This window comes from Tenrec ecaudatus, chromosome X (genome assembly GCF_050624435.1).
Source record: "Tenrec ecaudatus isolate mTenEca1 chromosome X, mTenEca1.hap1, whole genome shotgun sequence".
Taxonomy (NCBI): domain Eukaryota; kingdom Metazoa; phylum Chordata; class Mammalia; order Afrosoricida; family Tenrecidae; genus Tenrec; species Tenrec ecaudatus.
Window position 1 is genome coordinate 140,762,811 of NC_134548.1, and position 9,159 is coordinate 140,771,969.

The window sequence follows — 9,159 nt, forward strand, 5'->3', positions numbered from 1 at the left end:
CACTCTTCTTTTGACAGGGAAAAACCAATATTTGCACCTTAGATGGCTACTCATGGAATTTTATGACCCCAGTAACTATTCACCAAAGTACAATATAAACATTATTTTTGTCGGCATCAATCTAGTTTGATATCCCACAAGACTATGTTCCTAAGCCCCCAGATCTAGTAACCGATTACCTCAAGGTGTTTAGTTGTGTCTAAGAAGCTATCTTAATTTTGTTCTTATACATTCCACCACATTCATGGGTATAATTGCAACAGTGGTAAATACACATACACAAATATCTTCTGTATATGTATGTGCCTATTCTCCCTCCCAGAACCATTCAGCCTCCATGGCTGTCAAAGCATCTAGTTGTAGATCACAATTATTGCAATATTATGTATATAATAGCTTTTGTTTATGTTGTCTTTAATCTTGCATTCTTCCCAGTGCCTTCAGTTCCTGCCTCCATCAATTTTTTTTCCTTCTGACATCCCTCTTACTGTATATTTTCTTCCCCTTAACTCCAGTTAACATTTGATTACCATCGGGCTAGCGACTTGCTATCCCTTCCACTCTCACCACATAAGTCCCAAATAGTGTTTCTTTTTCTGTCTTTTTTTTAAATAAGGGAGAGCACAGTCCCCCACTACCACAAACTATGCAGTCGAGTTTCCCAAATTTTGGAGAAATCGCGGGGGTCAACACATCCAGAATGCAATGGATAAGCCTCGCCCTGGGAAAACCACCTTCGTGATCATGGTATCTCCCCTGCCAAGTAAGTATATAATGTTTCTTTTTATGTAAAATTTTTTCTTGAATTTTTACAATAGTGGTTTCACACCATATTTGCCCCCTTGTGATTTACTACCTTCACTTATTGAAATATTCTCCAGGTTCATCTACATGATGAAGTTTTTCTATAGTGCTTCATAGTATTCCATTGTGTGTATATATCATAGTTTATCCACTTTTCCAAAAGGGAGCACTTAGCTTGCTTCCATCCTTTGGCTACTATAAGCAGTGCTGCATATATACGTCTATGGCATGACTCTTGTTACTCTAAGGTATATCTCAAATATATGGGTTTATGGAACATATATAGTATTTCTATTAGCAACTTTTAGGAAGCACCATATATTTTCCACAATGGTTTCATTAGCTTTGCCCTATCACTTGTCTGTCAGTTCCACATATTGTGGTGACTTGTGTGCTGCAGCGAAGCTAGAAACTATATCACTGATATTTCAACTGCCAGGAGGGTCATCTAAGATAAGCAGGTTTCAGTAGAGTTTTAAAACTAAAAATAGTCTATGAAACTTGCTCCTAATCTTACCTCAGGACAATGGAGATAAAGGCAAAAGCTGAATAGAGAATTACAAAGGGCAGCCCAAGAAGACAAAGTAAAATATTATAATGAAATGTGCAAAGACCTAGGGATGGGAAACCGAAAGGGAAGAACATATGAAGCATATTTTTAAATGCAAGAACTCAAGAAAAATTCTAACCTTGAGTTGCAATCATGAAAGACTCTATGGACAAAACGTTGAACAATACAAAATGTACTAAAAGGCAATTGAAAGAATGAGTCACTGTACCAAAAACAAGTCAACGTTCACCCATTTCAGGAGGTAGCATATGAGTAAGAACCAACATTGCAGGACAAAGAAGTTCAAGTGGCATTGAATACATTAGCCAAAAATAAGGGTCGAGGAATTGACAGAATACACATTGAAATGTTTCCACAAGCTGAAGACGCACTGGAAGAACTTGCTTTTCTGTGTCAGGAAAGATGGAAGATAACTACTTGTTCAGCTGGGTGGAAGAGATGCATATTTAGACACATTGCAAAGACAGGCAATCCAACAGAATGCTCTAATTAGAAAACAATAGCATTGATATCAGGTGCAAGTGAAATTCCCTGAAGAGCATCCAACAATAGTTGTGGAAAAACATTCACATGGAGCTGCCAAAGGTTCAGGTCAAATTCAGAAGATAATGAAGACCAAGGGGCATCAATGCTGATGTCAGACAGCGCTTGGTGGAAGCAGAGAATAGCAGAAGGATGTTTATTTCCTTGTTTTATCAAAATGTTTGACTCTAGATCATAACAAATTATGGATAGAGAAGAATTTGAATTCTAGAATACTTCATGCTGCTCATGGGAAACTTGTATAGGGAATAAGAAACAGTTATGAAACAGAAAAAGGAAAAGGTGTGTTCAAGGATGTATCCACTTACTGTACTTATTCAAACTGTTTGCTGATCAAATAATCAGAGAAGCTGGATTATACGAAGAAGAATGTGGAATCAGGATTGGAGGACGGCTTATTACAACCGTTGATGTGCAGATGACACAACCTTGCTTGCAGAAAATGAGGAGAACTTGAAGCACTTACTGATGAAGATCAAGGATTTCAGCCTTCAGTATGGATTAAAATCAATATAAAAAAGGCAAGAATCCTCACAAATGGACCAATAGATAACATCATGATATATAGAGTAAAGCTTGAAGTTGTCAAGGAATTTTGTCTTGCTTGCATCCATAAATAATGCTTATGGAAGCTTATCAAATGACATGATACATTAGGTATATTTGCTGCACAAGATCTCTTTAGAGGATTGAAAAGCAAGGGTGTTACTTTGAAGACGAAAGTGGGCCTGACCCAATTGGGCCTGACCCAAGCCAAGGCATTTTGCACTGTACGTGATAGTTGAACACTCAATAAGGAAGACCAAAGAAGAATCAATGTGTTTGAAATGCAGTGCCGTCAAAGAATATTGAAATTACCATAGACTGCAAAATGTCTAAAGAAATCTGTCTTGGAAGACTTATGGACAGAGTGCTCTTCAGAGTCAAGGATGGTGAGGCTTAGTCTCACGTACTTTGGACATGTTGTCAGGCGAGACCAGTCCCTCTGGACATCATTACATGTCCAAAGCAAAGACTTCCAATATAATATTAAATAGAAGTAGCTGTAAAGAACACCCTTGTCTAGTTCCCATTCGTTGCTCTCTAATTTTAAGCAAGCTAGCCATTTAAACTCTCTGAGCATCAATCTCCTGTCTATAAAACTGCAGATTGGTAGGTACATTGAAGAGTCCATGAAAGCATGCACATACAAAATTTTATATAGCATCTGGCGCTTACAACCTTTTTTAGGTAGTAGTTTTTTCATTGTTGGGAAAATATTGGAGTTGATATTGACCTTTACACTATTTCCTAGCATGAAGCCTTAACTTCAGCTTATTACTAGAAAATCCTCTGCATGTAGCCCCTGAAATAACTAACTCAATGAATAAAATATAGCAATTGAGTACTACGTAAAAGGTTGGTTGGTGGTTCCAACACACCCAGACCTTGAATAAACCTTGAATAAAGGCCTGGGGATCTGCTTCCATGAAGTCATAGCCATGAAGAACCAGTGAAGCACAGTTCCCTACACATATTGGTTCACTACCCGTAAGAATTGGCTCCATGACAAGTATTTGGTTTTGACTTTAGTCTTCTCTCAAGCAACCTTCCTACGTGCATAGACTTTATGGGAAGCACATTCTTTAAGGGTAGGTATGGCCGTCATCATTATTAGATGAAAGAGAAAGGCTAGTTACCTTTTAGATGCATATAGATTTCATTCTTCCTATATGTAGCATTTTTCTATTGCTGACTACATTCTAAACACCTTATTTTCCTTTTCAATTTATATGGCATCTAAATTACCTGAATTCCCATCTGTGTTAGACCAGGTTGACTAGAGAAACAAATCCAGAGACACTCATTTATGTTTAAGAAAGAGCTTTATACCAAGGAGTAATTGTATATTAGGAAAATATCGTAGCCCAGTCCAGATCAAGTCCATAAGTCCAATATTAGTCCATAAGTCCATAAATGCCTCAGCAGACTTGCACAGCTCATGCAATGATACAAAATGCAGGAAGATCACAGGCCAGTGGGTGCAAAATCTTGTGGATCCAGTATTGGTGGAAGTATCTCCAGTGTTATTTGCAGGTCACAGTGTGGCTCCACGTGGCTTGTCAATAGGAAGGTGAAAGCAGAGAGGGAGTGGGGAAGTTCTCAGGACCCTCTTTACCAAAGGCCACTCCTATAAGGAGGTTGCATCAGGCTGTTAGCTAATTGACAGACTAGGCTCCACCCCTTCACTCTATTTATCACATTGACATGAGATTCCGTCACTAGCAGGCCATCTTATTTAAGTTATCAGAAACCTCAGTTATAAGGTCCAGTAGTACATGAGAGACATCTTCTCCAATAAATGTATGAGTGTTTAGGAGAATATCTTTCTTTTTCTGTCTGTTATAATATGATTTTGAAGACTGCACAATGCTGGCAAAGCTCCACTATTGGCTTTTAAAATCTCCCATTCAAGTATGAATGTTAACAATTGATTATCTTGGCTTTCGGGTGTGCTTATCTCTATAAAGTATGATCATATACAAATACCTCAGGCCAAAAGAATATCTCCCTTTATCCCAGACTACTGCTGCCCTCAGCTCAGCCACTTAAATTGAAGGTTAATAATGGACTGAGTTATATTTTTAATCTTATTTCCCCTATGTTATAAATCAGAGGTAGAGTGACTTTCACACCCCCCTTAGCTTTCTTTACTATTGAGACAATGTTGGTACCAAATGGAAATTATCAAAAAATATTGTTTTTCTCTTCCTTTTTGTCTACCTTTTTCACTATAAAAGTAATTCTTTTTTGAGTCCTTAAAAATTTGATACCACGTCTTCTTTCTCCAAATTCGTTCTCCTTTTTTCACTTTAGAATCTGTGCCACAATAAATTACTAATGTTATTAAATATATACTGTCCATAATGAAGATTTGTATTGAAAATTAGGCTTAGAAGCACTGGTCTTAAACATCAACGTTATCAACGTTCCTTTGAACTATTTACTCCAGATAGGTGACTTTACTCCTAAATCCTAAATATAGGTGAATGTGGTTTATTCTGTTTCATGGTCACATGCTATATAACTAATTCCAAATATATATGTTTAAAAATGGATGTATCAGTACACACCTGTAGACCTACAATGTCTGTTCTAGACCAATGTGAGTATTTTCTTGGTAAGAGGATCAAATGTATACGCATATTGTAAAAGCCTCTCAAGGCTAAAATGAAGACTCTAATTTGTAATGCAAGCCCCTGAATGCTGCATTCAAATCTCCTGTCCTGCAGTGACAACCATAAAACAAAGTAGCACACAAAATACAACCTCTGTACCAGAGAGAGTTCCTTGTCTAGAGACAATTAACGTGGCCACACATGAATTATATACAGCCAATCATCTGAGTAATGCATTATTTTCCATCTCCATTAGAAACGAGGATTATAAGTAGCTTTTCTTCATATAGGGCAGAAAACAGTAACCATATGGCTGTACCATGGGGATATTATGTCCACAACCTGTCATAATATGGTCTCAAGAATCTACAATGTCGGCATATTCTATAACCATCCATCATATTGACTGCTAAACCTGGGAGCTATCAACAGCCCTACCATCTTGCCTACTGAACTTGAATTCATTTGTCCTTTCATCCACAAACCTGACCTCATGACTTTCGATTCATCCAACTCTGACTCCACTATCCCGGAGTCTTCCTACTTCCTGGTCCTCCATCCTCCTGCTTCGAGGTTCATCAGCCCTTGCAGCTATGTGAATTAGGAAAAGATCCACGTTAGAATCTGACACACAAACTTATATATTCACTAGTTTGCTTCTCTAGAAAACCTAACACCCCTGCTTGCAAGTTCTCAGATAGAATTATTATTATATGAAAAAATACACAATCTTCATTATCCTGAGATGGGGTCCTGTCATGATATCACATCGGACCCAGTATTCTCTGTACAATAAAAGGGATCCTGGGATGGACCCATGATGATGGGATCATAATAATTGGCCACAGGGCATAATGCAGTAGCGGCCATATGTGAATATAAGATCAAAACTTATGGATGATACCGTGCAGCTAATAGCATACAACTTAACACAATAATTATCTAGTGTTATATCGCAAGTACTTAGAATACACGAATCTGGAAAATAAGTGGCGAAAAGAAGGACAGTCTCTATCAATCACTCCAGGAACACACTTGTGTGCTTCACATTCCCAAATCTCTGACTTCTCTATCTAGAAAGTTTTTGGTTCCCATAGGAAGACATATTTCATCAGCAGAAACAAGGAGAATATCCCTGTGAAGATGAAAGCACCATAAAATCACACACACGAAAGAATTCTGAAAAGAATTTTAATTAAAATATCGAAGTGGACATTTTATAGATGGGCTTTAACAGCAGGCTGAAAATGACAGAGGAAAGAGGCAGCAATTATACAATCTGAAGGAGAGGGAAAAACATTACTTAAAAAACAAACGGAACTCAGGGTTCTGGAGGAAAACAAAGAAAGGTCTAACATATATATCCTCGAATGCAAGGAGAGCGAATAAAATGGGCAGAATAATTATTTTAATGACTAATGACTGAATTTTCCCCCCAAAATATTTGTTGCATTATATAATTTGAAAGACAGACAGGGTCATAGAAACTAAAAAGAATAAAGACAATGAAAATTATATCTAGACACACTATAGTCAAAATGAAAAAAAAAGATAACAAGAAAATCTCCCAAACAGGGGAAACTGGCTTTTCATATTTAGGGAAACAATGATGCTAATGAACGCTGACATCTCATCAGAAACAATGTGGGCCAGAGGAAAGGAATGATATTTTTAAAATACAGAAAAGTATAATACTGTCAACTAAGAAGTCTATATCCAGTGCAAATATACTTTAAAAATAAAGCTGATATATGGTTTCACATAAAGTAAAACCAAAACAATAAGGTTCAAATTGACCCATGCTGCCAAAAAATGCCAAAGAAGGTCTTCAATCTAATACAGAACGATTCTGGGACAAAATTTTGATGTACTTGAAGTATGAAAGCATTTCCAAAATATTACATATCTGGGTAAATAGAAGAGCTCTTGGTAGTGCTATGGGTAAGACGTTGGACTTTTAATCATAAGGTCGGCAGTTCAAACCCACAAACCTTCGCCTCCTAGGGAGAAAATGAGACTATCTCTTCCGGGAAGATTTTCACTTTTGCAAACACTATACAAGGTCGCTAGGAGTCGAAATTCAATCAATGATACTGATTTGGCTTAAGTTTTTTTAGGTAAAAGTTAGCTAATTTTCCTCTTGGTATTTGAGAAATATATTAGAAAATGTAATGCAAAAATTATTTTATTCTCTAAGATAATATTTCAAAAATATTTTAAATGTTAATCGATGTATATATAATACAAATGAGTACTATACCATAAAGTAATAGAGCCAGGAATTTGATTGGGTTTATATAATTTAAAAGTTTTCACATTTCATCTCAGGGAGTACAAAATTATTTCTATGTTATGCACACAAGCATATATGAAGGGTGCCCCACCAAAGGAATTTGTTTTTCAAACCTACCTATGCATTTTTAATTTTTTTATAAAACACCCTTATCACCTTCAAAGCACTCTCCTTTCACTTAATGCATTTGTCCAATCTGCAATTCCATTATTGGAAACATGATTCAAATTCGTTTGGATGGCTGGCAGCACCTCCTCGTTTTTTTCTTCATGCTTTCTACATTGTCAAATTGCTGTCCTTTCATGTCCCTCTGCATTTGCAGAAACAAAAAGAAGTGGCACAGAGTGCACTCAGGCGAGTGAGGTGCATGGGGCAAGAGAAGCATGGATTTTTTTGCCAAAAGCTGGCACACTGTGATGGCTGCATCCACAGGTGTATTGTCATCGTGGCAAAACCAGTCCCCCCTCTGCTACAAATCAGGCCTTTTTGCTGCACTGTTATGTAATCTTTTCAGAACCTCTAAATAGAAAGCTTGATTAATAGTCTGACCTGGTAGAATGGAATCCAAATACACTATACCCTTCACATACAAAAACTGAACAAAACAAAAAACAAATGAGTATCGTGTTGATCCTTGATTTCACTTGGGAAGCTTTTTTTTTGGTGCTGATGGAATCTTCCACTGGTTTGATTGATGTTTGGTTTGGGCGTTGAAAGAATAGAGCCCTGTCTTGTCACCAGTAACGACCTTGGAAAAAATGTCTGGGATGCTTTGGAGCTGTTCTTTCATAGCATGGCATGTGGCATGTGGAAACTCAAAGCTCTTTTTGCTGCTCAGTCAGAACCCAGGGTACAGATTTCACAGGGACCATTTTTATTCCCAAATCTTCTGTTACAATTCACTGAGACAAGTTCCAAGATAGTCCAGATAACTTCCCCATCACTTCAATGGACTATCATCGGCCTTTGAGCAGAAGCGCATGAAATTCATCAACATTTTCACCCATTCGGGAATTTGATGAGCATTCAGAATAAGGTTAGTTATGAGTCAATATTTCAAAGTTTTTGAAACGAGAAAACCACTCATAGCGCCGTCCTTGTCAGCTGTGTTCAACATCTCAAAAATTCCTACAGCATTTTTCCTGAGCAGGAAACACAATTTTGCAGCCTCACGCTGCTCTCTTGAATCAGACATGACCAAAAAAAAAAAGAGGTTCTAGTGAAACTGCTTTTCTGAAAAAAATCACAGTGACCATAGAGAACCTCGCAGGTATCACCACTGGGTGCACTAACTCAGAGTGAGTCGCTGGACCCTCACGTAGCGGAAAAAATGTGTACTATGAAAGTTCTGCCCAGCAGAGGTCTTTCCTGTTGTTTTGGGTACCTCCCTGTATATATGAATTTAAGAAGGAATTAAAATTTAAAATATACCTCTAAATATTAAATAATTGATTTAAACATATCTAAAATTTATTCAACTATTAAGAGGGAAAAAAAGAAATGTAGAAGAGAGGAATTCATGAAAAAGAGGGCCAGAAATAATATTATATAGCTGACTTCAACAACGACAAAAATGAAATAAATTGTAGTGTGGTAAACAGTCCAATATGCAAGGACTATTATGAAATGGATTTTAAAATAATATATGTTATGTATAAGAAGTGCATTTAAAATAAAAGGCACTCATTCACTGTCCGGTCGATACTGACCCTATAGGACAGGGACGAACTGCCCCGTGGGAGGTTTTGAGATTGTAACTCTTCATGGGAGTAGCAAGTCTCATCTTTCTC

At 37.2% G+C, this 9,159-nt stretch overlaps 1 non-coding gene across 1 annotated transcript; it reads right to left on the reverse strand.

The window, feature by feature from the left end:
* Positions 1 to 612: 612 nt before the first annotated feature.
* Positions 613 to 771, reverse strand: LOC142435094 (U1 spliceosomal RNA). Its single transcript, XR_012781241.1, has one exon. It is a non-coding gene; the product is annotated as a U1 spliceosomal RNA (small nuclear RNA).
* Between the last annotated feature and the right edge of the window lie 8,388 nt (positions 772 to 9,159).